At 62.6% G+C, this 6,000-nt stretch overlaps 1 protein-coding gene across 3 annotated transcripts in view; it reads left to right on the top strand.

Annotated features, from left to right (window-relative positions):
- The window catches only part of CBFA2T3 (CBFA2/RUNX1 partner transcriptional co-repressor 3), an 82,123-nt gene that overhangs the window by 14,530 nt on the left and 61,593 nt on the right, over positions 1-6,000 (top strand). The window contains exon 1 of one of the 3 annotated variants that reach the window (XM_053906768.1): positions 3,765-3,912. The exons of the other annotated variants lie outside the window; for them this stretch is intronic. The gene's annotated coding sequence lies outside the window, so the exon portion shown is untranslated. Of the gene's footprint in view, positions 1-3,764; positions 3,913-6,000 lie in introns of those variants that run through there. 3 annotated transcript variants of the gene reach the window in all.

The raw sequence follows: 6,000 nt of genomic DNA, 5'->3' as shown, positions 1-6,000 counted from the left end.
GTTAAAAAAAAAATTTTTTTTTAATAATCTTAATTTTCTTTAAAGGAAACATAAAAACGAGGCCGAGGATGGGCCTTGAATCGAGGCCTCAGGGTCCTGTTGACTCCTACGGTGCCTGTCCCGCAGCAGCCGCAGAACTTGGAAACTCGTTAATGGCCTTGCTCCGGGGCACCCTGTGTCCCACCCCTGCTTCTAGGGCCTAGGGTGGCGCTCTCTCCCTTCCCCTCACCCGGCCTCACCTCCAGGCTTGCTGTGGGGGGAGCCGGCCCCCAACGTCTCTGCCTGGGGCCTTGGAGCCCAGAAGGGGCACCGTGGCCCCCTTTCCTGGTCTCCTCTGCAGACCACACGGGGCACGGATTTGTGACGTGGGGGGTGTGCCCCAGACTTCACCTTCAGAGCAAGTCAATGCAAGCCACGTCCGTGTGCAGAAACTGGGCAGGAAGTTGGTGCCCTGACCCCCACCACGGGCACGGGGCACTAGGGACGCCCTCCCGTTGTCACACCGGCTTCTGTGCTGGGGGCGTGCAGAGTCCCCCCGGGGCCAAGGGAGACCCTGATTGTGCAGGCACTCCGCGGGGCTCAGCAAATGCTGCTCTTAGAAATGTGGTTCCCAAGACCCTCTCAGACTCTGGGCTCCACTGACTGGCCCGGGCTACAGCCCGCTTCCCCGGCGCCCGGGAGCCCTTCCAGGGCTGGTGACAGGCGAGGCTGGCCTCTCCAGCTCCTTCCCGCCGAGCGCGGACCGGGCTTCGGCAACCTTCGCGGCACGGTGCTTCCGCTGGCCCCGGCAAACAGAGCCAGCTCGAAACCCACTTGCCTTCAAGTCCTGGGTCACACACGACCCCTGGGGGTCAGCCGCCCCTGCAATCCGTGGATGACTGATACTTTTGTCACGTGCAATTAAAATGTCAAATTTGGGAACCTTCCACCACTCACCCTCCTTCCTGCACGTCTCTGTCTTCGGCCATGAGTCGTGTGGCTTTTCCGAGTCTTCTTTGCACACCTGTTATGGCAGGTTTAAGAAAGTGCTAGAGACCCTGGGGCAGAAGGAAACAAGGGAGGCCCCAGAGACAAGCGGACAGCAGGCTACACTCCAGCACCTACTCACAAGATCTCAAACAACTCACGCCATGGATCCCAACCTTGCCTTCCTTTGCTTCATCCGTGGATAGAGCTGAAGTTAAAAGTCAAATTTCAATAAATTTTTTAATGTTTATTGTTGAGAGAGACAGTGTGAGCAGGGCAGCGGCTGAGAGACGGGGAGACACAGAATCCGAAGCAGCCCCAGGCTCCGAGCTGTCAGCACAGAGCCCGACGCGGGGCCCGAACTCAAGAACCGTGAGAACATGGCCTCAGCCGAAGTCAGACGCTTAACCGACTGAGCCACCCAGGTTCCCCTAAAAGTCACATTTCAGATAAACAGCTGAATATAAGCATGTCCCCAATATGGGCTGGGATACATTTATACTAAAAATTGTTCATCATTAATCTGAAATCCAAATCTAACTGGGCATCCTGGGTTTTTATTTCCTACATCTGGCAACCCTGTCCATACAGAACTTGAACCCTGTGTCCAGTGGGATCGTGTGCAGCTGCAAATAGCAGAAAAGCTAACAGGAGTAGAGACCAGGTTGTTTGTTTCTGTCCCGGTGACGAGAGCCCAGAGGCGAGCCGCTCCGGCTGTAACGAAATGCCACCATCTGGGACGGAGGCTTTTTTGCTCTGGATTCTACCCTCCACGTACTTGTGGCTTCCGGGCTGCAAAGTGGCTACGCCACCTCCAGGCATCGCATCTGCCTTCCAAGAAGGAAGAAGAGGAAGAGAGAAGAAAACTGGGCCAGCCCCTTTTCCTAAGGAAAACGGGGGCTTTTGTAGAAGCCTCACTCAGCAGACTGCTGTTTCCCCCACGACAGGGCTCCTGTCCGCGTCTCCGAGGCTCCTTCCCAAACCAGGACTTTCTGACTTCTAATTTCACATCTTCTCTGCTGTCTGCAAGCGGCCTCCGCACGCGGGGCCCCATCGGCCCGGCTGTGGCCCCACCAGGTCAGTACAGCAGGCGGCCCCGTGAGCGTTCTGCCACTGGCCGACCTCAGGACCCTGGAGGACGGGGGAAGACCACACTGCCCTCGGCCCCCAAGCCGAGACATCATTGTAATACCACTGTGTCTGAAGGGCCTCTGGAGGGCAAAGGCGGCGGGAGCAGTGACCCGGGGCCCAGGCTCATCCCCAAAGGGTCTCCTCGTATCCCCGAAGGCTTCTACTGAACATCGTTGGAGGGGACAACAGACCTGTCCTCCTTGGAACTTCTAAACAAAGAGCCGCCCCTCCTCCCGGGGCTTCCCTTTCCCCGAGTTCTCTCCATCTTTGCAAGCTTCTCTGGGACCCTTCTCTCCTGATTCTCTCCCCTTCGCCTGGCTTGCCTCCGCCTTGCTCCCCCCCCCTCTCTGACAATCACAGCATCCTGCTAATTTACTTCTAGAACATTGTCTCCTGTGCCTGAGCTTAAGGGGAACAGCACGCCCTGCCCTCACCGCCCATCCCAGACCGCCAGGCCCCCGTGACAGCCGCCAGCCACACCGGGGGCCCAGGGGCCCCACACTTTTCCCAGGCCTGGCTTTCCGTGCCAGTCTGGCCCTAACTGTGCGCCCGCGATGGAGAGGCGCCCCCGTTCGCCAAAGCCCGTCAGTGGTCACAGCTGCTGTTCGTGTAATGGTCCAGTCACATCTGTGAGAGCAGGGCCGTTTTGGTCCCACAGGTCAGCGCCCTTGGCTCCGGGCACAGAGCCTGCCCCACAGTGACTTCAAGTGACCCAACCCCTTTACCAGTGGAAAAGGGGTGGGCCCGCTCATGTCTGCTGGAACCAGGGCCACGAGGACGCTTTCACCCCATTCCCCGGATCCCCAGCCGTGAATGGTGCCTGCCACGACCCGGCCGGGGTGGGTGCTCGGAGGGGAGTCGGTGGGCTCGTGGTCTACGGTGGGGGTGGCAGAACTCGGACCCGGATGCGCTGGAGCTCGTGTTCACATACCAGCCTCAGTCTCCCCATCAGGAGAACGGGAATTTCTCCCCCTCCTCAATCGCACAGGCACATGGCACCCGAGGGCCCTTGAACCCGAGCATGTCTGCGTGGGAGTCTTGCCCTCCCCCACCACCCCTGCCCTCCCCTGCTTGGCACCCCCCGCCCCCCGAGATAAGACTTCTCCTTCCCTCCACGAGGAGTTCCCCATTCGAGGCGACCGCACCACCCCCCACTTCTCCCCGGGGGTTTCAGGTTCTTAGAATTATTTTAGGTCTTCTTCCCCACACGGCCTGTTCCGGAGCCTTCCCTCCCAACGGGCTCCCTCCCGCTGCGGCTTCTGGGGCTCCCTGCGCCCCGAACTGTCCTGCCGGAGCCCCACCGATACGCGGCCTGCGCCCTTGGGCAGGGGGGGTGGTGCTGAGGCTCAGAGGTGCTTTGGTCCTGGGTCTGCTTGGATTCTAATACAGCTTTCTTGAGACAAGTCACAGAGCGTATGATTTACCTGCTGGACGTGTACGAGCCGGTGGTTTTTAGCACATTTGCAGAGCTGCGCAGCCACCCGCACCTCCTAATTCTAGAACATTTCCATCCCTCTATTAGACGCTCTGTGTGGCTTAGCGGGGCCCCCTGCCCCCTGCCCCGGCCTCCTGCAGCCACCCACCTGCCTCTTCTGTACATTCGCATAAGCAGGACCCTGTGACAGGAGGCTCTGTGTGCGGCTGTCACGCAGCACGACGGTTTGGGGACCCACCCGCGTGTGGCATGAATGGGGCCCACATTCCTTTCCCCCGCTGAGTCACGTTCCTCCGTCTGGACCGTGCCCGCTTCTCAGTTACCTTTGCTCAAGAGCCCGGTGTGAGCCCGGCCTACTGCCTGTGCTGTGTGTGGGACAGGTGAGCTCCCACCCCCCTCTGGGCATCGCCGGCCATCCGGTGCGGCCAGCGAGAGCAGCCCCACAGGACTGGTGTGCAGGTGCAGCAGGGAGGCCTGGGGACCACCCTGGCGGGGGCTCCGGCCATCAGCCTCTGTGCGCAGAGCTGTGGCGGATACAGTCTCGGCCCGGGGCGCCCCGGCCACGGGGACGGAGGCATTTGGGGGGCAGGCGACAGTGGCAACTGGCCGGGGGTCCCGGGGAGCAGGCTCGATTCCCGGGTCCCCGAGCACTTGATGCGAACAAAGGAGTTCTGTCCTCAGTGGGTCCCGCTCACAACGGCCCTCGGGCGCAGCCACGGGGGCTTCAAACCTCAGGGCCGGCTTTGTTCCGGATTGGGGGGGAGCACCCTGGGCTCCTGGCCACCGTGGATTTGGGGCTGAGCCACCATCACGCACACGCCGCACCTGCCGGGGCTCGGGGGTCTTCCCGCCCTGGCCCCGCACGGCCGCACGGCCAGCTGCCGGGGTCTGGCCCTGAGGTCCCCGGGGAAACGCTGGGCACGCTGTATCCGTGTGGCCGGGAAGGGGTGGAAGGCGTCCTGCCCTGGCCATTGAGGTCGGGAGGTAGGCGCCGTTTAACCTCCGCCATCCCTTCGAGCCTGTGCCTTTGCGGGGTTTCCCGCCTCCGACTCAGGGGCTCCTCCTTGTTGGGCACCTGAGGCTCTGCCCCAGGAGTCCCCACCTCCCCACCCTGAGCTTCGTGGGGGCCTGGGGCCAGGCGGGGGAGAGCGGCAGGAGCCCGGCCAGCTGCCCTCTCAGACCCTCGAGGCCATGTGGCTGACACAGAGTCTCCTCCCCAAAGTCTCAGGGGAGGGCGTGTCGTGCTGGCCCAGACCAGTCAGCGACCGGGCAGCTGTGGCTGAGGGGCCGGGTCACCGAGTGGACCTCGGCTGTGGGATGGTCCCCCGGAAGGGGCCCGATGTGGTCAGTGACGCCTGTAAGTGGGCGTGGCCGCGCTCAGGCCTGTGTCGTGTCAGGTGCGTCACACACGAGGATCCTGGTCAGCAAATGAAGAGCCTTCGTGGCGTCAGAGGGGAGGGAGCGCGGCCCGTCCCCGGGTGTGCAGGACGGCGGCCCGTCCCCTCCCCGTCCCTGCTTCTGCTGGCTCCACAGCAGCCCCGCCCTGACCCTGACACCCCAGCTCGGCAGCTCGGCGGCAGGGACACTCTTCCACACCCAGCTTCGGGCCGGGAAGGTTCCGGAGGGTGCTGGCGGGTCTGTTTCCAGAAGAGGGGGACCGTGCGATCCGGGTGACCCCCCCCCCAGGCCGTGTCACGTGCCGTGAGGAGGAGGGTGGGGTGGGTGCCCATCTCCCCGTGGGACGCGCAGGGAGACTGAGGCTCAGACACATCATGGGGCCTGCTCTGGAGGTCAGAGCGCAGCTGCCTCTTCTGGACAATTCGCCTTGAGAGAAGCCCGGAGGCTTCACGCTATTAAGAGTCACGGGATGTAGTCTCAGCCAACAGTCCCAAAGGTCTATCTTCCCAGGAGTAAATTTTGACTTGGACAGGCAGAAATCACAGTCCCCAGGCACCGCAGAGCAGCGGAAGACGCTGCCGTCAGCAGTGACACGGCCTAAGAACAGAGAAATCTCACCCGTCTCTGCTCCTTGCCCTGCTCCCCAGAGGAGTCCCCCCCGGCCATGCTCCCCCCCCCCCTGGAGCCCCCAGCTCGCTTGCACTCGGACCAGATCCTCCTGGCCCACGCGCCTCACCACACCCCCAGCCCCACAGGGTGGGGCAGGGGCCTCAGGCTGTTTCTAGAATCTGAATTTCAGGAGCAGGGTCTGGAGCCTGGGGAACATGGTCTGGGGTCTCGGGAGCGGGGTCTGGAGGGACGCCGGGTGCAGTGGACAGGTGCCACGCACCTCCACACCCTCCCTCAGGCCTCCAGGGCCGCGTGAGCCCGGCACAGGCACCGGCCGGGCGTGACGTTGCCGCAGCCTGGCCGTCGGGGCTGGATAACGTCTTCCAGGAGAGGAGGCAGGTGGGGCTGGACTGGGGGACCCACGCACTTGCTTCCAGGCTTCTGTGCCACCCCTTGTCTCT

Source organism: Panthera pardus, unplaced genomic scaffold (genome assembly GCF_024362965.1).
Source record: "Panthera pardus isolate Hobbes unplaced genomic scaffold, ASM2436296v1 HiC_scaffold_19, whole genome shotgun sequence".
Taxonomy (NCBI): domain Eukaryota; kingdom Metazoa; phylum Chordata; class Mammalia; order Carnivora; family Felidae; genus Panthera; species Panthera pardus.
Note: the sequence above shows the minus strand (reverse complement) of the source record. Positions and strands in the feature narration are given on the sequence as shown.